A 27,341-nucleotide genomic window follows, 5' to 3' on the forward strand; every position below is an offset into this window, starting at 1 on the left:
TCTCTGCACGCAGCTTGCCAAATGCAAGACTTGAACATTTTGTTGTGTCTGCTCGGCATACCCCAGTTTCTCTTGCTGAAGGAGAGCTTGCCAAGGCTGTGCTGTGACCCACAGGCTGCACCCAGCACACACAACCTGCTGCCTCCTCCTGACCTGCTGGGCATGGTCTGCCCGCCCCCAAAGCACAGACACTGACAGACATGTTGGTGATATCATCCATCCTGGAGCATGCACTGTGCTCGTCTCTATCCAAATCAGTGCTGCAATGCATGTCACCACTGCTGGCACCCATTCAGGAGAGCATCTTAAGACAGATCTCACACCCGTTTGAAATGAGATTTAAGCACTAACTCAGGTGCCTCCTTGAGCTAAGACACATGCACACATGGTGATGGGGCACATTTAACACGACAAAAAGCCTCGTAGGGAAGATTCCAACAATCATGTCCTCCCCAGGCCAGCAACACAGTGCCTCAGATCCATAGATTTACCCTTCAGGCTTGAAGAGATACTGTTCATGGGACACATAGCTGTGACCTTTTCCAAGCTCTCCCCAGGCTGGAGAAGCTGGGTTTGAAAAAATGTCATTTACCAAATGATTTCTTAATGGTTGTGTCTTCGGGTGAAATTTGTCATACTTTTAATCTATTGCAGAAGAAAAGTGGAAACACAGAAGTCTATGATTTTTAATGTCCTAACACTTATTTCAGTGCTTCAGTTTTTGTTACAATTATGTTTGTGGCAGAAAACATTTCTGAGAGCCAACATCTAATGTCGCTTTCAGCTTCTAATACATCTTTAATTAGTGTCAGAGAATGCTAAAACCGTCCTTTTACTGCTTCAGAAGTGAAGAAAAGCCTGAGTGGGTAACACTTCCACTCCTATTAGAAGTGAATAGTGGTGAGATACACCTTCCTTTTTCTGCTTCCCTTTTACATGGCTGTGATGTTCCTCAGTTGATTGTCACTCATGCTGGATTTCTCTCTACAGGCTTCTTGGTGAGAGTGTTGCAAAAGCCAATTGACCCTTTTAAGGCTGGCAAGTAAGAAAATATCTGCTTTTTTAATAGAAATGCTGAATATGTATCTCTTGCAACATCCGATCACATACTCATTATTTACCAACTGTAAATAATGTCTGTGTTGGGTTGTCCATTGGTATGCAGAGCTGTAGCTTCAGTGGCAGCACAGTGATGTGCAAACCAGTGTCACTGGGTGGTCTGGACCTCGTCTTAAGGCTGCACATTCTTCCATATGATAAGTGTGCCTACTGAGCCACATGCTTTAGTGGGCATAGTGGGGATGAATTGATGGTTGGACTTGATGATCTTAGTGATCTTTTCCAACCTTAATGATTCTATGAATCTATGAAATAAAATGTATAAATTGTCCACTTAATTAATGATCCCTGGATTTACCCCGTCAGAATTGCTAATAGCTTGCATCTACCTCTTGCATTACATGGCATTTGCAAGTGCAAAGTTCCACCATCCAGAGATCTGGGCCACATTCTGGCATCTCCTTGACCTTTAGAGCAAGCAGAATTGATGGGCTACGTGCTATCTTTAACTGTTGTGTTTCAAGAGGGAAATTTTGCATGAATTGCATGTCTTGCACAATAAGCTGAAGCCTAAGCGCTGAGAGAGAAAAGGCTCCTCTTTGTGTTCTGAAATTCCAATTAAACAGCGCTTCCCCAGTCCCTACCTGTTAGGTAATTCTTATGTTTTCCATCCCTAGCGCATCGTCATGATTCCTGAAACGAGTGACTGGTTTTCGGCTGCTTCCCTTCCTGGCAGACAGAGCTCACATGCTGGCTGGGGATGCTCCAACACATCTGTGTGGGGCTTTCATCTGGCCCTGCCCTCCCCTTTCATCTGCCGAGAGGAGAGCGCGGGTGTTGGCCTGGCTGCACAACAGAGCAAAGGGAACGGAAACCCGCGAGTAAACAGCTTCTCTGTGCTGCCCTCTGATTACCTAGCAGGGGAATATTCTGATCGCTAATATTACAAATTAAGATGCGACCATTGTAAATAGAGCAAATGCATATGGTGTTCTCAGAGATGCATAATGCAGACATCACATCTTGATCGTATTAGGCCAGGCTTATGTCTATAGACGGCACGTTTGCTCACAGGCAGCAATTTGGGAAGGAGCCGCCTAGACCAGGATGTGAACTATGCTATGAGGCTCTCTCATGGTGCAGAGCCATTTGCTGCAATGTGTGTCCAAACGTGCTGGACTTGCTAAATAAGTTTTTTCCCAAGTATGTGGAATGAGAGGGATGGTGGGAGGTGAAAACACCAAACGTCTTACATGGTAATCTTGTCTTACCATATAGGTCAGGAAACTAGGGACTAACATGGGGATAAAGGCAGCAAGACTCTGAAGACTAAACATCCAGGATGAGGAAAATGTATCTCATGCTGGCAGTAAGACAAACAGATTAATGTAAAAATGTAAGAAAGGCTGCAGTGGGCCGGAGGGAAGGTGGAATTGTCCCAGAAGCCTGTGGCCAGCTGCAGCCAGCACTGCACATCTGAGGACCACAGGGACCAGACTTACAGGGACAAGGCAAGCCTATGCCCCACTGGTTTCCTTTCCCAGCTTGAAGATTATTGTTGTATTTTTATTTTTTAATTTAAATTCTGTATTTGTTGCTTTGCATCGTTCCTTTGCTCCATAAAACCATCTAAACTTCTTTGCTCCCCAAAAAACAAGCGACATTTGGGATCACTTCAAACGCAATGGCCCCAAAGGAAAGCCCCCATGTAGGGTATCAACCCAACATGGTAACAAAGCCTATGCACAGCATCCCATCACATCCACGCCTCATTCCTCTTGGCCACTCACAGAGGGAGGGAGCAGTGGGATACAGGGATGGCAGCATTAGTCACCTCCACACCAAGGCCCCTGGAGCCATTCTGTGTTTGCGAAATGTTTTGATGACTGTTTGGTTTCTATTGGTGACATAAATCAATCTCCCTGTCATGGTGCTGGTTTTCCAGAACAAAGAATTCCCAGAAAGGGGGAATCCTACTGCTGGCTTGTATAACACAAACGTAGGCTCCTGCTGGCCACATGGTATTTCCAGCACTGGATTTTTTTTTTTTTTTTTTTCAGGATGCAACCAGGATGCTAATGAAAACAACACATGGAAGACCTCTGGATAAGCCCCAGTGTCTGCTGAGGAGCACATAGCTCTGGTCTGGAGCCTAAAGCAAACACAGATGCATCTAAAACAATTATCAAAGATAAATAACGTGTGCCTTGAGAAGGAAAGGAAGGTCTGCATCTGCCTGCAGACCAACTGCTGGCTGCTCCAGTCTGACATATGAGGAGCAAGAGGTGCAATGCACAAATGGCCACAGAGGGGGTGCTGAGGTGAGTTTAGTGCAACCATGAGCCACTGTACTCCTCTAGCAAGGGAAAGTTCTCCACATCCCCACTTCATTGCGTGGTGTAACCAGGAGAACTGAGTCACCCCTTCAAACAGCCAACCCCAAAGGCTGACATGACCTGCCCCTGTCCTGCTGCACTGCCAAAACTCCCAACTGAAAGGTGAACTGTGGGCAAAGCCAAACCTTTGCTCCTCAAGCTGGATCTCTTCTGGCTGAAGGGAACTGAGGAGCAGTCTGTTTCTCCTGATGTGAGTGCTGCAGGCAGCCCTGGGCTGAAGCCTCCATAGACACCCTCAGAATGTTTAGACAGCTTTAAAGGGGAATTTCGGTAGGGGAAAAAAATCTTTCTCCCAGGATGGATTACAACAAATGGCAAACATTTTTCTCAGCTTCAGAAGTGAATTTTTTATGTAGCTCTTTGATGAGCAAATTTTGTTCTGATCTCAGGTGATATATTACAAACATCCATAAAACATGTCCAAGCAGACAGATGAGGGAAAAATGTGATTTTCTTTTGGGCAATTCACTCAGTGGAGACACAGATGACTGAGCATAAGAGCACTGCAAGGAGAGGTGGTAAAAGCAGTCTTCAGCCCAATGAAAACCTTTCACAACCAATTTCATGCTATCCAACGTGCCGGGTGGCACACCTACCATTTCATGATCCAACAGTGTTCTCCCAAATTACTAATATGGGTTTCATTATATTTGTTGTGTCCGATTCCTGTAATTTGTCAGTGGAAAGCACTAAGGAACTATAAGCGGATAGGAAATTATTTGGTTGGAAATTGGGATCTTTTTTTTTTTTCTTTTCTGCCTCAAAATATCTCTGGCAAAGTATAAAGCACTTTTCCATCAGTACTGGCCATCCAGTAGGTTCTCATGAAATTTTGGTTTGCCTTGTGATATTTGTCAGCTTTCTCCATGGAAAAGTATATTTTTGGACAGGCTGTAGAAATACCCAAGAATTCAGAACACAGATTTCAACATCGCCCAGCTGCAGGAATTTGGGATTGACAGCAGATCTGTTCTCCAGTCTACAACAGAGAGATGAGGCACCATCCTGCAGCCAACACTGCCCTACCTTCACTCTTGTTCACCCAGCAAACACAAGAGCTGAATGCTCAGCCAGGTGTAACCCTGTCCCTCTGTCATCTGTTCTGACCTTCACTGCACAGGAAGATATTCAGCAGAATGAAACTTTGGGGGGGAAAAGATAATCATTGCTACATTCATTGCTGGACCACTGATTCCCAATTCACCAAATTTCCCCAATCTTTGATGCAATTCTTTAAGATAATCCAGTTATCTTTTCTACTTATCAAACTTCATTTACAATGAAAATTTACTGTTTCTTCCCTGTGTCAAGCCCATCTCCTCTCCAGCCTCTCACCCACAAATGCAACTGCTGACGAGGGAGCAAAAAACAGAGGCTGCCCAAATGATTGCTGTCGGCAAAAATTTTGCAAACTTTTTATTGGAGAAACCATGTAATTCATCTTGCCACAAACTTATTCACTGGGAATTCAGGAGGAAAATGCCATGGTGGCAACAAGCAGACCTCATTCTTTCTGTGCAATCACACATCCAGTGTGCATTACCACTTGATTTCTGTCCCACTCAGAGCTGCAGTTTCACCTTTTATTTTTTTAAGTAGGCAAAACAATGGTGCCTTTGGAAAACCTTCATATCCCCAGTCTGTGGTGCCAGGGCTTTACGCATCTTTTTATTCTCTTGTTCCATGAAAACAGTGACCCCATCACATCACACAGGGAATCTCACTTTCTTCAGAACTCAGAACGAAAGAAGTGGTTCTACAAGAAAGCTGTAAATGCACTGACTTAACAACGTGCTTCAGAGGTTTTTCTGCTACACAGAGTAGTCCTGACTTAGTGAGCCTGCAACAATTCAGCCCAAGTGTCATCATAATTCCAAAGGGAAATCTGAAAAACATGAACAAGTTCCTTCAAGCACCATGTCAGCTGCCTACCCTCAACTCATGTGTTGTCTGCTTTCTGCAGTGCCTCTTATTGCTGGATTTCATAGGGAAAACAAGCAAAAAAATCATATTTATAATAGCGAGTGGAGAGAAAACCAACAGGTCTCTGAAGGTTTGGTTGGTGTTTATTACAGGCAAATCAGAGAAGAAAGTGGTCAAAGACATCCTCTGGTCACCATGCCGTGCTCCTTGTTGCTCCTTGCTGGTTGTTTATATGATTTCCAAGCATCAGATTTTTGCACTGAATATTTTCTGCACTGAATATTTTCTGCCTGTGTGCCTGAGCCCTGGGGTGTTTTTCAGTTTGGGCAGAAATGGCTCAGCTGTAGGACAGGACAGGACAGGGACTCTTCTGCACACAGGCAGCACCCTCTATGCCAGCAGTGAGAGAGGACCTTTCCAGGCATCCAAAGGAGATACTTGTCCCTCCTTCATCTAAATTCATGAGACTTAAGCATCCAAATCCCTAGGATTTGCTAATGCCCCAACTGTAGAAACATTATGGCCAGACTTCGGATATCTGAAATGACTGAACATGAAGAGCAGGAAAGTGGATTGAACAGACATATGCTCTCCTCATAATAAAAATCCTTACTATGCTTCTTCTATCCATGAGCTTTAGCATTGTATAGTTTCCTTTTCTTTAGAAGTAAAAAAAAAAATTATAATCTGTTCAAATATTTAGGTTCCTCTCCTGTGAGTCACGCTCAGATGATCTTCAAGGACCTTTCCTTCTCTCTCTGCCTCACATGTTAATCCAAATCTCCTCTCTTAATTAAACTTTTATTCTACGTGAGTCTTTAACCTCTGCTTCCAAGTGACAAAATCAAATCCAGTTCCTCCTGACAGGGAAACTCATTTCTGGTTGATTGACATGTTTAACTAAATACCCATATATTATTTTAATTGCGTGGTTATTAGCAAGACAGCCACTCTGAGGATTATAGCATCTGCACAGGGAAGAGTGTCTAACGACTGAGCTCCAAATGTTTTCCCTGTTCTCTGATTTCCCTTTCTCCACGCCAAGCCCTGCTCCAGATATATCTCTGTTTATGCTGAAAATTGCCATTAACAACCAAAAGATGGCAAGATGGAAACTGTATCATGAAAAACATCCCCTCTACGTTCCTGGGGCTTCTCCACATTATGACACTCCTCAGTGTTGCAACACAGTGTGTGTGTCCAGAGAAAGTGGAAAAACCTGCTGTGCCAATAGCCATCATCTTTCCAAAGCCATCAAATGCCTAGAGAAAGCCGTGGCCATCACAGACCAGGGATTATCTAAGGAATCCAAACTTCACTCCTGGTGAATCACTGCTCATTTCAGTTGCAGTCTGCAAACAGGCATAGGAATAATCATGTGCATATGTGAAGCTTCAGTTTCAAGGATTTGTTCTTGATGCTGATTTTAATAAATCATTGGTGAACAGTAAGCAATGGCAACTGACTGTTTCTTTTTTCCCCGGGTAGTTACACTTTGCTCTGTTGACCGTTATTACAGAAAACAACCAAACTGTAATAGAACGTGGCTAATAGGTCTTTCATCTACAATACAACTGAACCCTTCTCCTGCTGTAGTGATGCTATTTGTGGGATATGAGTCACACATTAGTTCTATACAAAAAATAGAGAGGTAGTGCTGAATCATATGAAAGGTATCTTGGTAATGGTCTTGGTGACAGGGTAAATCCCCAAGAGCCAAGCCTGATAAACTTACCTGAGCAGACCTTCCACTCCCCTCTGTAAACCACATAAAGCAGTCTCAGACAGCAGAGATACTCAGTAACTCTTTTGAAGAGCAATAATATCCTAAAACTCCTTATCTTGACAAAGATATTGTCATGACTCCAACTACTGCAAACTATTCATCATACTCCATTAAGATGCCAAAACTGGAAAACCTCTTTAATTTTTTAATGCTTCTTAGGAATCTGTTTATTGTTTCCCATCAATTGAAGGAACACTGTTTAGTATATACTAAGATCTGGTTTTCATATGGTCTTCATCATGACTTTGATGACTTACAGAAATGAGGGATCTTGATCACTGATCAAAGAGATAGAGAGCTTCTGCTACCTTTCCTGGGCTCATTTCTGACAGTCATGCTGAAATTAAAGCATCAAGCCACAGGTTTGTGAAAGCAGGAACTGAGTGGTGAGTTTAAGATTTTCCATCAGTAAAAACAGTAAAAGATCTGTTCAACTCATGCATCCTGACATGGACTGGCAGAGAAAGGCAGCATCGAGTCCAGAAATGTTATTGCCCAACCAAATCTTTGAAATCTACTTCATTTTTATACGCTTATTTGAAGGATATCTTAGCCACAGATATACAATTTTGATTCTCATTAGGCACCTTCATAAATTTGCATCCACACGACGTTAGTACATGACTGTAAGTACATTGTTGTTTAATCTAATCTCACTTTTCACAGTTGAACTTGAACTCAGTGCCAGCAAATCATTCAGATACCACAAAACTAAGTGGTCTTCCACCTTTCTTCTGAAATCCTAAGACCACTGTGGTCTCAGAGTTGCTTCTTTCCATCTGTACACACTCAGTTCAGTCTGGTTGATGTCGTACAAACATCACAAGCCAAAAGACTCCATAACTGCATTTTAAAAAAAGTTAAAAACAAAAGTACTGATGGTGTATAGTTCCACAAACAATAACCTTGACACCCACACATTACCAAAGCCTTATCAGGGATTTCAGATATAATGCTCCCCCTTAAACTTAACAAAAGCCATGAGATCCCTGCATACATCACCATGTGAGACTTCAAGATGACCCAGCAGCTCAACATTCAACTTTCAGTTTGGGTTATTTACGCTATGACATATTCCCCAATCCCATAACTCCATCAACACGCTACTGGCTTTTCTATTTAGCACACAACCTGGGATGAGCCATTTGGCCACTTAGAGAGTGAGCAAACACGCCACGCACACGGGGAAAAGCAGGTTATTCCCTTTGTGTTGGAACAAACCCTGAGCTCTTGCTCAGGACCACAAGCAATGAGTTGTGTGAGAGCGGCATCGGATACGATGATTAGCCAAAATTGCTTCCTTTCCAACATCCTGTTATTTTACCCACATGGTGATTTACTGATGTTAAAAATTGGGTCTGGCAGGTGGAGTGCTCCTTGTTGCTGGGAGCTGCCAGGCGAGCAGGTGTCTGGTTTCAGGTTTTAAGAGGTCTTTTGTTTACCTTGCTTGGATACCTTTTTCTTTTTGAATATACCTTCCCTTCCTTCATGGCTTTGTTCTCCTCTTTGCAATTCATATCTTTCTTTTTTTTTCTAATCTCTAATTTTGGAACATATCCACATTTGGTATTTAAACAACTTCCTAATCTCTAGGATTTCCTCTCCTCTGTAAATCACCTTTAAAAACCCAGCAATCCCTTATTATTTCTGCTTTCATTTTCATTGCCTCATCTATAATAAGCAACATTAAATCCAGAGAGCATTTAAGACCAATTTCAATTTCTAAATGAAAACAAACAAAAAAACCCCACATTTTGTCAAGCCCAAAGGAGGATTTGTGCCAGAGTGAATATTTGTTCTCTCTCTAGTAACAAGGTGACGTGATGCCAGTTCAGACTAATTCCATATAGGGCGTTTAAATGGCCATAATATTCATTCAGCACATCTTTCATCGTGTCCTATATAAACCAAGAGCTGTGTGATTGTCTGCTGAGCAGCTTCCTTCCTCCCAGGGAGATTGGACGGTGCTTATTTTCACAGGTAGCAAGAAAAGAGACCATCTGCTTCACTATTTTATAATCAGCTTATTTATCCGCGTGCAGCCACTGTGGGAGGCTTCCACCATGCTCCCCAAGCCAATGGCTGAGGGCAGCATGGGTGTCTACAGACTTGTTGGGATGGGACCAAAGTCCACCCCTACATTCTCTAACCCAAGAGCAGTCTCTTCGGCTGTGCACGTGTTTGATGATTTCCACGTATCACAGACTGAGACTCCAGACTGCAACAGGTGGGGTGAGAAATCAGCAAAGTGGATGTGTCACAGGGAACGGAAGGGGGAAAGAAAGGGTTGGCAGCGAGCTGTGTGCAGCCTCCACAGAGGTAAGGAGCCCAGCAGTGCCAATAATTGCAGTAATCAAAGTAAATCACATCTTGCCTAGATGACATTTTTCTCCCTCTACGTGACAACGGAGATGAATTTTCTGGTTGCATTTGAAGATGACGATTTCAGAGGTTTTGCAGGAGGATTAGTTACACGTTTCAGCTGGAAAAGCAGCTCACATGGAAAAGAGGAATTCAGAGGTTTTCTAAGATTTTGAAGAACACTATGGAGAACTGGACATAAGTCAGAGTAAAAAAATGGACCCCGTGACTACATAATGGATTGTTGATATCTTGAAAAGAGCAATTGTGCTTTGAAGTCCAACACGAAAACAGAGGTCTTTATCTCAGTGATGATAATTGCACTCAGACGCTTTAATCAGCATGCTTCAGATTTAAGCAGATGGATGCAGAGGGCAAATCTGCAAAGGATGAATTATTTATTTTGGGTACTCTAAAACTTTGCCTCTTAAAGGTCATCAAACTTCCAACAGAACTGACAAAGTTTGCAGCATATGTGAATGCAATTAATCTTCTCATTAGCAAGAGGCAACATTTTCTTTGAACTTGATATGCCTACTAGGAGAACCAAAGGGAAAAAAAAAAGGAACAAAATCATTTATGGAAAAGTACAGCTGAAGAGCATCTGTTTGTTGTACATCAGTGGTCCCATGCAATTTCTTACCAAAAAATTAAAATAGAAACCTTAGAGCAGAAGGATGCGTTCTGCCCAATAGGCATTAATATTTGACATATGTATCAGCTTAATAGGATTATAAAATTAAAAAGCTACAGATCAAACAGTGCTTATCAGTTAGCACGGTGCCTCTTCAGTGGCTGGTATAAGGGACTTCAGTGTCAAAGGCAATAGAAGTCATTTTCAGTCTGTACCAGAAATCAGCACTCAACAAAGCAATGCTGTGGTTCATCACTGAGGCTGTTCACATGGCTCAGCCTAAACACACGTAGGAATGGCTTTAAATGATCTCCAATACTTTGAATTTAAATCAGGCATGGGTCAAAACCAGGTCTCCATCACGAATTTGCTTATTAGCACTCTGAGCAGTGAATAAAAACATTGATTTCCGAGCTTGTTGTTGGGGCTGAGACACCACATGGCCACAGAGGGCAGGGAGCGTGGTGAAGGAGCCAGGTCCCAAACCTGGCTGATTTGGGGGAATCCTATCTTTGGGAATGGAGATGTGCTTATGGGCATCATCAGTTTTTCTATTTTTTTTTTCCCCCCAAAGCTCTTTGAAATACACAGCTGATAAATGCTCAAGGTAAGTTGTATGGCACAAGCTGATCCCCATAAACAGCATTTCTGTCACTTTTATTAAAGAACTTACTTTTCTGAGTAGACAGGTGCTATTTTAGAAATAGCCTATGTGATCACTTTTGCTTTAGAAAACCCTTCAACTATTTGCAATTTTTCAATCAAGAGTTAAATGAGCTAATTAGGGACTGGATAGGACTTATTCCATCAGGCTTCTGAGCGCATTACGATAATCCCAGCACTCAGAACGTTTGACATCAGCAACTGCCTTAAAGAAATCCTTCACAGAGAAAGGAAGAGAGAAGAAAGAAGAGCTGCACAGCAGGGCCATGGCTCTGCTACCCGGAGCTATGGAACGTGGGAGCTCAGAAATGCAGAGAGCGTTTTCATGCCACCATCAAATCAAGGATGTTGTGGGATTGCTGCACCTGAAGGGGGCAATTAATTTAATCAAATAACTGATAGCGCTTCTTAAAATTGTACCTCTTCTCTTCCCAGGTGAAAAATCAATAGGAAATAATTGCCTCATGTACTTGAATATTAAAACTCAGAGATTCATGTAGGAGAGGAAAAGGACATGAGATCCTTTTCAATTTATTCAGATGACACCATTTTGGAGTTAATGACACAGAGCTGAGTTGATTTTTTACTTTTGGAGCTGGGCCAGCGGTTAATTCTGTGACTCCAGTAACAGCATAGAGCATTTGTCGTGCACAACAAAAGCCAATGCTTCATCCAACAGTGCCTTCTTCTCCATGGCATGGCACAGAAAGACTCAAAACTCAACTCTGAGATGTGTGCCTCTGCCAGGACCACAGTGGTAACCCAAGGAGAAAAGAATGGCTCCTGGCTTAGTGTCATTTGCCCAGTGAGGGCTGAACAAAGCAAACTTCATGTGATAGGTGCTTTGCAGAGGTTTTCTTCCTTAAGAAAGGTTTGTAATCAAATGACCCTGGGAAGAAAAGGGCCTTTGAACAACATACTTAATGAAATTCTACATTTAAATTTAAGCGCACGCACAAATCATTTCTGAATGTTTACTTCATTCCACAATGGGAAAATCCCCATTCCTTTGGTTGGAAGTATTACCTTTTAATGGGTACCAGAAGATTCCTTCACGGCCATAATTTTTTCCAGGATTTTCCTTCCTTTGAATACCCACAGTGCTCCCTGCAGTGCAGCAGTGCCAGAAACATGCCCTGTGTTCTCTGCGACAAACAGCAGAGCGGTTTCAGCAGCATCCCAACCAGGGATGTGAGCACCACAGCATCCCCATGCCAGCAGGCCAGGAAAGCAGACTGACTTCATTTATGGCACAGAGAAGGTTGGGAAGGGCAACAGCCAGGAAAAATTGTTTCCTCCCATTTAAACAAAGTAATTTGCTCTCCTAATCGCATCCCCATCTTCCTGGCACAGAAAGGACATTCCCATGTATTGTGTGAGACACTCAACGTTGTGGTATAAATTAAAGTCAAGGATCTTGAACATCATTTTGTTGCTCAAGTCAACCCCAGGTTTTATCATCATCCGATGTAGTTTCTTTCCTAAGGAAAAAAATCTTTCAAAATCACTTTTTTTTTTTTTTTTTTTTTTAAATCAAGGCTATCATTGCTTAAGAGCCTCAGTATGCAAATGGACTGCAATTACAAACACCTGAAAATGGATAACTGGAAGCTATTGGTACACTGTAAAGGATGAATAAGTGTATGGGAACCTGTGAAAGCAGGATGAAATGAGGAACTGTGAACGCACACCCCAGCAGCATGCAGAAATTTCGTCTTCTATGTGCTAAGCAGATGCAAATCTGAAGTTACACAACTAAACCTGGGGAGAAAGAGCCATTCCCTGCATGCAAGAGCTCTATTCCCAAAGCTGGGAGAGAAGCAGCCACCTGAACTTCACTGTCTGTGACCTGACATCAAAAAAGAAGAGTATAAACACCGCCTGTGCACATTACAGAGCTTAAAAGGCAATAACTGAATTAGTAATCTAGTTCAGCTGCTGAAGTTCTAAGCACTGCAAGGAACTCAATTAGTCACTGGCTCCAACAGCCAAACAGACTGAATGCCAGAGTGGAAATATTTGACATTTTCTTAACAAGTTGAAAACTTCCAAACCAAATCTTTTCAGGGTGTACTATTCCTACTGAGTTACAGACCTGCAATAAGAGTGAGGATAAGGAATCTCAAACCCAAACAAAGAAAAAAAGAAATCCTACATCATGTCCGGGAAGGTTTTCCACTTGCTGGAGGACCTTGGGTTTTTGGCAATTTAAGCACGTGTTCTATGCTACCTTATGGTGAGAGACTTATGAGAAAGGGAAACTTGATCTCAGTGGGCTCCATCTCTTAGGGAAGCACTGAGCACTGCAGGATTCTCCCCAAAACGAAAACCTGAACCAGCCGAGCAGACACCAATTTCTGCAGGATTTGGATGGTGGGAAGCATACAGCCATGGTGGGTATGGGATACTTGGGAACCAGCTTTCTACCCCATTCCCAGGTGACACATTCCAAAAGCAGATGAGTGAGAGAAGGAGCAAACCTGCAACTTGCCCCACGGGATCTTAAGGAATGTGCAGAGCCAAGAACAGGATGCTCTGCCCTGGCTGTCATTGGTCATAAATTACCAGGTTAATAACAACTTAGGACATACTCTGCCAAGCAGGTTCCTTGCCCCATCTATGGGACATGGTGTTCTCCCCAAAGCCTCAGGTTTGCCAGCTCCTTGCAGAGCAGCTCGCAGCCCAGGCCATCAGGGGAGGCTCGTTAGCAGGAGAGCTGCACTCCAAACATATTTCCTGGAAAATGATGATTCCCACATGGTCCCATACTGCTGGAGAAGCTCCCACTCACGCCTTATTTACTCCAGCCACACTCAGTGTCTTCAGTGCGGGTCACTGAGATTTTGGTACCACTTTCCAGGAACAGAATGAGCCCAGAGAAGGGTTGGTGGTGAAGAACCCATCTGGGGGGCTGCCTTTAGATGACCTCTGCTAGGAATGAGCAATAGTAGGAGAGGGGGAATGGAGGAGAGGTGGGACGCAGCAGCCCAGGAGCCCATGCTCCCAGCACAGCTGCAGAGATGGCTTCTCGCTGTGAAGGTGACAGGGGGGAATCCACAGCTGACATGTGCATTTTTCTGGAGCATTGCATGTCTTTTCTCAGGCACTCGGACAAATTATAAAAAAAAAAAAAGCAGAAAATAAAAAAAATTACAGATTTTGCCAGTAGATAATAGACAAAAAATAATAATTTTAAAAAAACCAGCATACTACCAGGGGACAGCTCTTAGGACTAACCAAAGAAAGTAAACAGCTGCTCCTCAACATCTGCACTGCAGCCATGCTTAAAAAGGATGAGTAAATGACCAGAATAGGAATTAATGAGAGCTCTTCTGCTCATGCCCAAGTTTGAGGACTGGAGGAACCTGGAGTAGAACCGAGGAACAGTCACACTTCTAATCCAATCTAGAAAGGTTACTGAACCCAAGCACAGCTGATGCACAAGATCCCCAGTAACGGCTCAACACACTTTGGTAGCACTGAGTCAAGCCAGCTCTCCCAAAGTTAACCTGAGGTCTCATCTCTTCAGCACCACTGGGTCTGGGAATACTGGGTTGTCAGTTCTCAGCTTGGAGCAATGCGATCACATCCAATCTTGCTTTCTCTGGCCACCTCAGTTTCATAGTCAAATACTAAGATTTGGTCAGCTGGTGGCTCAAAACCAAAAGACATAATCCCTCTCCATTTCCTTGCACATCCATTAAGCCCATTCCTTGGCAGTGAGGGCACGACTCCTTCATTTTGGATACTTACGGTTAGCGTCTGTTTTGCTGACAGCCAGATGGAACCCTGTGGCTCAGACTGTTTGTATTTTACACACCAAGGCCAACAACTATCTGCAAAACATACTGATGTGGTTAAATCGATCCAGCAGAACTTGGAACTGGGCTGCATATCCCCCCAAAGGATTTCTCAACATTGACATCAGTGTAAATAATCCAGTTGAGTGCTGCTTTGGCTCTCCATGTTGGCCTGCAGGTGCTGCTGCAGCATTTTCCCCTAAATCTGGGTGATAGCTGCAGCTGGGGGGCTGAGAGCTTCCCCCCAGCATTGAGAATAGGGCCATGCTGGGGTCTGCATGCAGAATAGGACCTTCCCATGGGCACAGCCCCAACTGAACCCACAGCGGCCCTACTGAACACCTCGCTCCCACCCCTCTCCTGCTTCAGTTTCTCCTTTAAATCCATCAACGTCCATTTTTAATAAGCATCCAAAGGAGCTGAAGGCATCTTTATTCCCCTGTGCACTCTCTCTTTCATTACAGAAGTAATTAGTGTCCTGCCTGTTGAGATGAAATAAGACAAATGTGCTGAAGACTGCAATTTAATCCTACGTCAGGTGAGCTAAATTAATTAGAACACTAAGGAAATCCAAATAACAAATACACACAGAACTGAACCCAAAGCAATACACAGCAGCCAAGAAATGCCTTCCTGTTAACAGTGGGAAAGAATTTCTTTGCTTGTTCCAAAAAGATTTTCAAAGACAGACGCATACATTCAAATAACATTCACATTCATTTGGCACTATTTCCAAGAAGAATTAAATACGTTTCCAAAATTACCTACATATCTCATCTCAATATTTTCTAAAAGAACATCACTTTTATATGAAGTAATACCTTTTTCCCTCCTTTTCTTTTTGAAACTGATGAGAACTGAGGGAAAAGACCTCATCCCTTGAAATGCCTGGAAACCATTTTTTTTCAATAACAGCTTAGATCAGCTCACTGAAAAAGCTTCTATATCTTAGATCTGACTCTCTAGAGATTGCTCTTTGATTTCATTAATTAAAAAAGGGGGATGAAAAACAGACTATTGAGTTTGCCTCCGAACCTCAGCTTGCATAAATCGAAGAAGAGCCATAAAAAGAGACTCGGAGCTGCAAATCTGTCCCATTTTTGCTAGAAATACGTGCACTGGAATGTCACACACACTCTCACACGCTAATAGCAGTGTCATATTAATGCTGTGAAATCACACTTGCGAGCTGCAGATTTCAATGTCACTTGGGTAAAAGGATTTCCAAACAGAGCCCGTAAGTTCTCCAAACTTTGGCTGAAGGAGAGCAGAGGGCCCTTCACACTTTTATTTTTGACTCCTCTGTCAATACCAACTAGCTGTGGCTTATCACATAACGCAGCTGGCAACAACCCAGCACTGAGGGAAACCAACTGAGAAAATCACCATGAACGTTTCTGGGCTGGAATGATGCGTTTTGGTAATGAATATTCTCAGCTCCTTTGACTTTTGCAGCACTTGTTCCCAGTGTGGAGGTGGATTTAAAAGACAAGTAGAGGATTCCTGGAGGGTTCTACGTCTTCCTTTGGTTAATCAACTCATCTCCTTCAGTGCTGTTTGATTCCCACCAGCTGGAGACCTCCAGTGGTTGGCCATGGCTGAGCTGCATTGCCCTATCCATCCACTGCCTACCTCATTTTGGCTCTGTTGAATGAGGTAACTCCTCTGATTTTTTACTGTTTCCCATTTTTCCTTCCAATCCGTATTTTGGAGTCTATTCTGCAGCATTCGCAATTGCTTTGGAAAACCTCAATTGGCCCCAGAATGAACACTGTGTTTGATATCCTACAGGCTAAGACACTGAACTTTTACCCATTCCTTGCATCGCTGTAAATAAAGACAATTTTTTCCCTTTGCAGTCTTGAAATTAGGAATCTAAATTCATATATAGTTTCCACAGTTGCATTCTAACCAAAAAAACAGTGGCCAACATGCCCCAGTTTTCTATTTTTCCCTTGCACCATGAGATTGAAGCCAAAGAGAAGGCAAGTATAACAAACTGATGCAAATATCCTAACCATATCTGCACAGACTCTGCCCCATTTGCACACTTGCCCATAATTACCATGTATTACCACATTTCCAGATTTTCCAGGCAGAACACTTTGCAGTCTCCAAGCCTGCTTGCCGCCAGTAGGAAGCAGAGTTCAAGCTCACAAGCCCACATGCCCCGCTCCCGCTGAGCCTGAAGCTCTCCTGGTTTGTCACAGCACATCACCAAAAGTAGCAGCGGAAGGACTGGGAGTGGGAGAGGTGTTTGTGTCTGCTGAGCCTTGAGCAAGGCCAAAAAAAGAAAGTGGCTACGTAACTGGAGATGTTTCCTCCCACAGAGATGGGAGATATTCCTCGCTGCAATGTGGGAATCATTTAAATGGGAAGAAGAGGTCCTCTATGAATCTTTAAGGTTGGAACTGATCTCATATTTCAGCTCTGTAATCTAGGACCATTAAATATTTATGCCATTGGGATCCACACAAAGAAAATTAATGCCTTTTCAAATGAAAAGGATCAAGCTGGGAAGGAGGTTAAGAGTAAAAGAGAACAAAATACCAAGTAGGATTTTATTTCCATTTTTATACTCGGCTCTCCTTCTGTTAACGTGTTATGTCACCCTCGATACCTCTGACAATACCAACTGCTTTGATCCCAAAGGCTTATTTGCTCCCTAAGTCAGCAAGTTGGCAATAGCTTAAATAAACTCCAAGAGGTTCAAAAGCCCAACAGAGAAAGATAAAATATATTTTAAAAAGACACGAAGTCAGGAAGGCATGTGTTCCTTAATGACTTTCCTGGAGGCTATATCTTTTCTCCCCCTCCCTCCTCATCTACCTTCCTTCTGTTTCCTGGCTTAAATTAGACTGTAAGATCTTCTGGATGGTGAACACATCCCTTCCTGTGCATGCATGCAGAGGGCCATGATCTTCACTGGAGACCCTGCTTGATAGTGGGACTGATTTTCCATCTGTTGTCAAGGGCACCTCTCTGCTCCACTGACAATTAGTAAACCAAGCAAAGGAAAAGGGCAGTTCACATGTGATGCATTATTTCTCATCAACACGCTGCTCGTTTCTCATCTCCGGAGGCTTCTTTGAAAATGCAGTGGGAATTTTGTTCTCATGATAACATAGTGGAGAGGCTGTGGACAGCCATAACAAGCCCAAACAAGTCATGGAAACTAAGGAAGACCGCTGCTGCGCGCAACTTAATTTATTACCTGTTGCATTTTGCTAGTGGCAGGATTGCATCTGTCACTGCCTAAAAGGAGGAATGAAGAGATGCCAAGCAAGTGAAATATCATACAAGTTACTGATTGCCTCAAAGACATGGCCCCTGGGGTTAAAAAGCAACTTGTCCCACGTGTAGGTGTGGGGAAGGAGGGACAAACGCAGTACAGAGGATCACTTTTCCTTTAATGTAAAGAAGGAATTTTATCTGTGACAGCAGTGAGATCAAAGCTGTGTTTTGCCCAGAGCCCTTCTCACCTTCTTTCTGGTGAGTGATCCCAAAAACTTCTCTTCTACGCACTGCATATTTCCACCCTTCAAGAAATCCTCAGAAGCCAAATGCTAAGAACATGAGCAGAGAGCTTTGCCAGGATCCCTGGACTTCAAACACCACAAGTGAGGCTGCGTGGTTTAAAAACATGAACTTCCCCACTGCTTTTCTGCAAAACACATAAAGAAGGATAATGCTGTGAAAAAGTTGGGGACTGTAACTTCCCCACTAAAAGGAGGAAAAGAAACAAACAAACCATCACTGAACATTAAGTTGGCTGCCAGTGCTCGAGCCCTACTTGATCTGCTTCTAGCACAAGGTCTGGCCATAGCAGCAATGGGCAAGGGGTGGGACGTGGCACCCCATCACCTCCCCAAGCACCCTCTGCCCGTCTGCTACAGAGCACATTGTCCTTCTTCCAGAGTTTGAGGAGTCTGGTTCGACTCAGAATAAGAACCAGCAATTTTCTCATTGGCTAATCAAGGAAAACTCTGTGTTTTGCTTACCATCAAAACATGGATTATTAAGTTATAAGTGTTTGCAGTTTGAGTAAATTGCTTTTATGGGGAGCATTTGCTCATGTTCCTGCAGGAAGGCATCATCTTCCCTTCTCCTTCTGACATTGTTTTGCTGAGTGTGACCACTCAATCTCATTACACCAGACTGAAATTCCAGAGTTGCTCGTTCTTGTTCCCTGTATACAAGCAAGCTTAAAAACATCCATCTGGTTCAGATATGGGGTTCCTTTTTGACAACCTGGGTCCCATGCCAGGCCCCAGTTCAGGTGACAGCAACTGTTCTGCCTGCTTGGAAACACTTTCTTTTGGAGATCCCTTGGTGCTCACCAAGCATCCAGACCTCAGCATGCTGTTCTGAGCCACTAAACCCAGCTTCTGCACAAAGCACGACAAAAGCTGCAGGAGAGAAGGTGTATATATACAAATATCAGTTTTTTAATCTATCAAGGGAACAGTCACAAGTTGGCCTAAGGTCTTTGCAGCCACGTTCCTGCATGCAACCTGCCTATTTCCAAGCCTCCTTAAAAAATAGCCTTCGACCAACCACCATATAAACCCTTCTGCACATCAAACTCTGCCTAACCCTTTTCTTCTAGATGCAATTTCTGTAGTTGATCTTAATCCAAGGCCTTCCAGCAGTAGAAAGTTACTGTGTATTGGAAACATATGTAAATCTTTGGTAGATTGTGCCCAAAAATGCTGAGAACAACAAACATTCTCATCTGACCAGTAGCCACAAGTTTTGCTGTAAATATTTATATAGAAGAATCTGAGGCACAAAATCTGTTTACTGCAGAGCAGTAACACTCAAAGTCAAGGAATTTAAGTGTATGCACAGTGTTCTTAGCTGAAAATCTGCACTCGAAGACTGAGTGACAAATCCAGGGTTTAGTTACAGTCAGCTGGAGTCTCCCAGGCTGAATTCAAGAGCTCCAATCTTTGGTAGCAGTGATGAGGAGCACCCCTGAGCCATTCCCCAAGTTTTGGACCAGCCCATAAGAGCCTCATTGGCAGGGATTGGAGATTCTCTTGGGGTTCGTATGCACTAAACTAAATATGGACAAAAGTAATGGTGGGCTTTGTTGGTTTCTCCCCTTTTTTTCTTCAGTCTGTTGGTAAGCCCTCTGCAACATTTGTTTGTTTTAAACAGGACAGCCAAGAAGCAATGACACAGGAAGGCAAACACAGCCAGCTTGCCAACCATCAGCCAAAGAGCAGCTAAGGGTGAGAGCTCACCCCACAGATGGGCAAATGGCTCCCTGCACCAGCAACGTTTTTCTGTTCACTTCTGGGATCCTACTTACAACACAATGCTTTTGCAGTTCCCAGCAGCGTACTTCCAAGCCATGGATATGGGTACACACTGAAGGAGGGAGGGGATGACCGTGTGTTGGTGGATGGTGACATGCCTACACTCACAGTCAGGCTGACTTGAGCAGAGAACTGCATGAATCAAGATGTTAGACTTTAATGAATACAGAATTAATGGGAAGGGAGTTTTTTAACCCTTTGCTTTCTGCCAGAGAGTACCTTTGAATAAATGAATTTTCCCTGAATACTCTTCACTCAACTTGGAAAAAGAAGGGAAAACACTGATGAACATCTGATCTCACACAGGGACAGGCTAAAAAATATTAAACCCAATTCCAATGCAGAAAAAAAAATGAAATATAAAGAACTTAAAATAAGCTACAGCTGATCAAACCCAGAATATTTCACATCGTATGTAAGGAGACAGAGTTTGCTGAAGGATTTAACCTTTCCTCAATGCACCCTGTACTACCCACTCAGTTCCTCTATTTCCTTTGCTTTTCATAATCTTGATAATTTCCTATTTTGGATGCAAAGTAACAAGTAATAGTCACTCAGGGAAAAACCTGTCAAGCATAGGAGGGGACTTGTTTTTTTTTCCCCACTTCTGCTGCTTAATAACTTTAGGAATGCAGGTCAATTTCTTTCTCTACTTCTATTACATTAGTGACACGTGGAGGTTACAGAAAGCTCCATCCCCAATATTCCCCTGCATCTTTCTTTTTTAAAACCACATGAAATTAAGACAAGGTTTTAGGGACACACTCCCAAGCCATTGATGTTCACTGCCTGACATGGACTTAGGTCATGCTTTGAAAAGCTCTTTGAGAAGCTCAAGCCAGAGGAATCCCCACATTTGGGGCACCATCAGCCAGCCCACCTACCCCATAATGAGCATGTTGGTCAGCCACCATGAGTTAAACCCTTAAAATCATGCTTAAAAGTTAAATCCCACGCTCAGAAGAAATTCACCCTCCCTCCTTGTATCATAGAATCACTAAGCTTGGAAAAGGACTACAAGATCATTCAGTCCAACCATCCACCTACCGTGCTGCTCTACTAATTTTTGGTTTCCCCTGGCCAGAAGGTTGCTGTAAGGGTAGGGAAATGTTCTCAGCTATATAAAAACTGCCCCTCTTCTACTCTCTGCTTACAGATCTCGCGTCTTATGCTGATGAAAAGGGAACAGCTCTTGCATTCCTCTTCCCCACAAATCTTCCTCAGCTGTGGCAGAGCAGGAGCTACACAGAACCATTCACTGACTGCCCTCACAGCCAAATTTACAGTTACTGGGTAATTCAGTAACTCTTGATCTAGTCCTTGAGAAATGAGATCTGGCCTGCTCTTCCTATAGTGGCAATGAGATGGTAATGAAAGAACTATATCAACAGCTCTGGAATTGTCTCTGTGATTTATGCAAGAAGTTGGCAACAGATGCAATTACAGTAGATTAACTTCGGCATACCTTCAGGAAGAAAACAGTATCTCAGGGTTAAATTCCCTTCCAAATATAATCTCTCTATCACCTTGCCTGAGTTTCTATTTGTTAGGCTTGGACTGACAAACCTTAATTCAAAGAATGTAATTACAACTTAATTTGCCACTAGGATTTTCAGGGCGATATTATTCATTTCAAGGGAAAGTAAGTTTACTTCTCGTTGAGCTTAAATATGAAGGTTAATTTTCTTCAAGCCAGAGGATTTTGGTTGTGACTCGATTTCTATGCATTTGGGGCAACCAGCACAGCTGTGAAAACATAATTGCTGTTAGAAATGTAGGGCCGCTCGTTCTCATTTTCAAAATTGCTCACTCTTTTGTGTGCTTCCCACATCCCAGCTTTGTGAAGTGGCCCTGATTAGCTGCCCCAGGTGCCAGCCTTCTGGGCTCTTCACTACCTCTGCCTCAGATGCTTCCAACGACTCTCTGCATAGCAAAAAATAGCCTAATTATAGACAACAAATTGGCAGAGGGGCCGGAAAGGGAAGTGGAGAGGTTTATTCTTCCCATCACAGTGCAGAGGAATTTTGCCTGCAGGCAGTCCTGATGAGATGCTGAGGACGTGCAGCTCCATGCACCAATGAGTCCCCAGCTCCAACCCCTGCTCAGAAGGCTGGAGAGTGGATGAGTGGCAGAAATCTATAATTCATGACCTGATAATATAAACAAAGGTACAGTAGCAGCATCCATGGACCCTCCCTTCTCAGCAGACTCCAAAGAGAAGAGAGACTTTTCTCCCCAAAAACACTGAGGTGAAGCCAAGCCCCCATGCAGGCACCAATGCCTGGTGAAGCACAAGGCAGCATCCAAAGCCTCGGCTGCAACGAGCACATAAATTAATCCTAACAACCCCTCCTCCAGCCCACACCCCAGGGGCTGCTCAAGCAACACTTGGGGCTGCAGTGAGCACAAATGGCTCTTTCACGCATCCCAGCAGATGTTACTCATTTTCTCCTCATCTGACTTGAAGTTTTGACTCCATTCTTTCACTGCTCCCAAAGCCTACCAGTTGTCCTAGAAACCTCTCCATGGGCAATGAGCTGTGCTGGTGGGCCATCCCACCCAACAACTTCCCATCCCAATTGTCTCTACATTCCCCACCGAGACTCATAGTGACCATTTCCATCGGAGCACTGCACATTGTGCTGTTCATCAAGGTGTTCAAATGCCAGATGCCTCATCCCTCTGCACAACGACTTGAAAATGCTTAGGGACATTTGCAAAATTGTGAGGAGGACAATCATAGCAAGCAGCACCAGGTGCTCGGTGAGAATGTGAGTTTGCCTGCATGTAGATGAACCAGCAGAGCTTAGATTTGTAGATGGTACCAACTACAGAGCACCCACTGCAGTACATCACTTCAGTATTTAATCCCATTGGAAAATGTATTTTTCAGGACAAAATAAACACAGTATTTAGCTCCAAGTTTTTTTCTATTCCTTGGTTTCCCAGCTCTGTGTGAAAATCAAAACATCTCCTGCACAGCCCTGGAAGAGCGTGGGCCTGACTGCTTTGACTGAACAGTATGAGTAGGAGTCTGGAATGCACTTGATACCTTCCTATGAATTATCTTTTAATTTATTTTAAGGATCCCAGAAGAACCTAAAAATCCTCAATAGGTACTTCATTATTCTTTTTTTGCCATGTCAATAGTTTCAGCTGTATTGCACTCAGTCAAAGAAAAAGATAATACAAGCAAATTCTTGGAAATGAATTGCTGACAATACATATGTATGTGTTTTTACTCAAATCTATATACCAGTTGTGCATTGCAAGACACAGAAGTCCCTAACCAGTCCATAACTCAAGATAAATAACATTCCCCGTGGATCCTACCGGTTATATTAAGCACACAGATCACCCAAAGTCAGTTGTCACCGCCAGCAGGAACTGATCTAAAATAAATCAGCCAAGAGAGCTCCAGTGCAGTGCTCAGAGCCCAGGGTGAAGGGGAAATGGGCTGTTCAGGGGATGTGTGTTCATGCCCAGTTTTGTCCTTGGACCTCCCAGCTCCAAGTGGTCGGGACCTGCCCAGCCCATCAGGTTCCCAGCTCTCTCTCAGCCCTTCACAATTCCATAAAAAATTCTGAGATGAATATAAACTTCACGTATTCATGGGGAATGCAGTGCAAATATTAATGAGCAAAGGGTTTCACTGGAGAGCCAGAGCTCTCCATTCACCAAAATCAACTTTAGAAGAGTCCTGGGCATTTGAATAGCAATGTAACATCAGCCAGCAACATTCACCAACATTCAGGCTACACGTAACTTGAAGTAACATCATCCTAGGGCAGAGAAGCTTACCAGACCACTCAGTGGGATTTGCTGTGCATTTGTACGGATGAGAAAATAAATAAATTAGGAATACCTTCAGGTAATCAAACCTCAGAACAGTAGGGGCTGAAAGCTGCCTTGCCCAACTCCGTGATTGATTTTTCTCCGGGAAGAGATTTGTGGTGCTCTTTGACATAAGAAATGTGCCCGTAAATGATGGGATTTATGAGCGTGCCTCCGAGCTGTCAGAACCCTGCAGCCACAAGCTGAGGGACAGCACGCACCGTGTTCATCCATGATGTATTCCAGCAATTAAAATACCAAGCAATACACTGTGGCAGCTCCTTAAAGAAAACTTGTAAATATTTTGCAGGCAGCGGGGTAGATATTTGCTATTTTCTGTCCCGTGACAAACCCAGCAAAATTACAGATGCTGGGAAGGTAAAGGGATCCATGTGCAACAGGGAGAGGAAATTACCCTAAATACAGCTGCTCCGCTCTGCTACAAGCATCACTTTTCAATCACAGCCCTACAGCACTGTGTTGTGCCCTGGCTCAGCTCCCCTCTATAGAAACCCATCACATCATGTCACTGTGCCAACAGGGATTTTTTGGCACATGCTGTACCCACCCCACAGAGCTGAAGCCCACAGAGCCCAACACTGAACACAACAAATTAAAAGTGAGTGATTTCCCCATACAGAGGCTGGGGAGGATCGTCCAAAACAACAAAAAAATAACATAAAATAAAAACAACTTTTCAGCAGGAGACAACATAAGAATATTTATTACTGGAAACTGCTAAATATGCCAATTAATTTTAAAGGGACTTAAATGGATTAAGTTATTTTTTACTGGAAAATGTGAACGAGTCATGAATCAGAGTAATACCTTTAGCAACATCGATGTGCTGTCCTGGAATCTTGCTCAGAAAACAAAGAAAAACTCTGAAAGATCCAAACCAGACAATAATCTTTCTGTTGCATTAATTGCATCAGTGCCCTAAACCACCCCAGAAATGATTCGGTTCCATCTCTTGAGGGGCTAAAACTGAGCACAAAACCGTGGCAGTTTTAAGTAGCACCCCCAGGCCAACAGGCTCATCCTGTGCCTGCAGCCATCTGAGAGGCTGCAACCAAAACCCCCCCTTTCTCAGGGAAACCCACAGCACTGACCAGCCCCAGACCTTGCACAGATTTCTCTCCCATCAGCACAAACAACCCCTTCCTAGGAACAAAAACTGAGAAGTGCCTTTCCAGTAAATCGAGGAAAACAATTTCATTTTTCCAAAAGGCACTGAAATTTGTCCATTGTAAACATTGGTTTTGCAAAAGGACATTTTCCTTCAGAAAGCTTTCCAAAGGACTCTGCTCAGCTCTACTTTTTATCACCCCCTTCCCTTCCTTTCACATTTTATACAGCACTCCATGTTATCTTTGTCATGTTCCTTCCAAAACAGTGTTATACTTAGAGAGGTTACAAGAAGGCACAAATAAAATTCTGGTTATTTAAAGAGCACGGGATAAATGTGACACATGCACTGCTCTAAATAGAAAGCAGCTGGAGGAATACTAACAATGTCAGTGTTATGTGTAAACTCCGTTTCCCCATAGAAAACTATGGAAACAGAAAAAGAACCCAGAAAAATCCACTTTGCTCAAGCTGAGACTTATTGCTGCTGGTTCTGGGTATCACTGCTGCAAGAGACAGATTGCTTCACATTTCCAAGCTTTGCTATTCTGATCACAGCAAGTTTCATTCTGATTTCCTCCCTAACATCTTCAAGACCAGGGAATTGTATTTTCTTTGGCAGATTCATAGCAATTGTGAAAATATTTTGTCCTTAAATACGAGCAGGTTTTCAATTCCACAAAGTGACCTAAACCATTGAGATTTTGACCCATTTATGCAGTACAACTCCTGCTTCATGATGTTCAGTGGGAGCTTTGGCACTGTAAAGAACCTGAGACAAATCTTTGTGGACAGCCACGTCAAAACCCAACTCAACATCCACCAGTTACCTGTGGAGGCTGAGGTGCAGAGTTCTGGATGGCTGGCTTAGAAGCGTGACTGCCAGCTAAGGGGCAGCCAGATCCCACCGTGGTGATCCTTGGGGAAAAGAGGGAAATGCCATCAATTCAGTTTGAGCCCTGCAGGCAGGCTCTTTTCTATGTAAAGTCAGCACTAAGTCCCAAGCAATGGGAGCCATCCTTGAAAAAAGGGTTAAAAAACCCTCCAGTAATGAGAAGCAAAGGGCCCTGGGGCACTTCAGCTGCTGAAGTGCAGGTGTCACTTACAGCAACCTCACAAAACACAATCTCTTCCCTACCACCAATACTTCAGCCCACGAGGAATTCCTCTCACACTTACAACCAGATGCTGCAATCAACACTCAGCAAGAGGGGGGAAGGACCCACCGCATCCCTCCAGCATGGGACAGATGGATGCTCCAGTGACACCAACAAAGCCACCCTCCTCACAGCCACACAGTGCTATGGGATGGGGACTGAGGAGCAGCAACAGGAGCTGGACTTCCATGTTCTACAGCAAGAAGCTTTCAGGTGGGTCTGCTTTTATTTATGGGCAGCCAAACCTCTTCAGCTATATCCCCTCCTCACTTATTAAATTCATATTCCTTGACTATGAGGACCTTCTCTTTTTTTTTGGGCATGACTCAGGTGCAGAGAACACAGCCACAGCAGCACAGTGCTAGCAAGCACCACCATAACCTATGATTCAAATTAGCATTGTGGTAGAAGCAGTTGTAGTAGAGGCAGCTCTCAGCCTCTGTATTAAACCAGATACACTGCCAGCATCACATGAAGGAGGAGGAGAGGCCAAAGGCTCCCATTGCCCCTCACCCCACATGGTGCCCATTCAACACAGCTCCTCACTCACACCATCCCCAGTTTAGAAGAGGGTCACATCCCCCCCCACAAAAAAAAGCATGTACATGGTGGAAAAGCCAAGCAATGTGATACTCCCCTTTGGCTCAGACCCCAGAGAGGTCGTGTTTTACTAAATTAATAATCTATTTAGATCTGTTCGGTTTCAGCTTCTTAAGAAACTAATCCAGACAAGCCTAAAAGTACTAATAACTTTTCAGTCTGGGCTTGAAGAGAGATTAGGGAACATTTATTTAGCTTCCAGTATTTTCTTATTGCTCTCAACTTTTTCTTTGCACCAGCACCTAAATGAGGAACTATGGGGGGAGGAAATGTAATATCTTGTGTTGAATTAAATTCCACTAGGAAAAAAAAAATACATAAACATATCAAGGCGACCTCAGTACAATTGATCCACTTAACATTCAGCAGAAGATATACAGAGGAACACACTTAGCTCTGCACGCAGAAAATTGGGGTTTTATAGCTCCATATTTCAAAACTACTGCAATGAACTTCTCTAACTCCAGCTTAAACCTCAGCTCCCAGCACAGCTGCCGCTTGCAGAAAGCTGTTGTGCTTGAAGTTTCCTGCTTTGATTGTTTCTTGGGCTCAGTGTTTGGGTTATTTTGGAGTATCTCTCAGCATGAGCACATTAACCCAGGTGACAGAGACCAGCACCTTACCGAGATTTGTTTTAATCATAGAATGAGTTGGAGGGGACCTCAAAAATCATCCA

General features: G+C 43.4%; 1 long non-coding RNA gene across 1 annotated transcript in view; it reads right to left on the minus strand.

Annotated features, from left to right (window-relative positions):
- LOC149915929 (uncharacterized) overlaps positions 1 to 27,341 on the minus strand; it is a 44,197-nt gene that overhangs the window by 9,065 nt on the left and 7,791 nt on the right. The gene's annotated exons all lie outside the window — the stretch shown is intronic.

This window comes from Phasianus colchicus, chromosome 15 (genome assembly GCF_987193195.1).
Source record: "Phasianus colchicus chromosome 15, bPhaCol1.hap1.1, whole genome shotgun sequence".
Classification (NCBI taxonomy): domain Eukaryota; kingdom Metazoa; phylum Chordata; class Aves; order Galliformes; family Phasianidae; genus Phasianus; species Phasianus colchicus.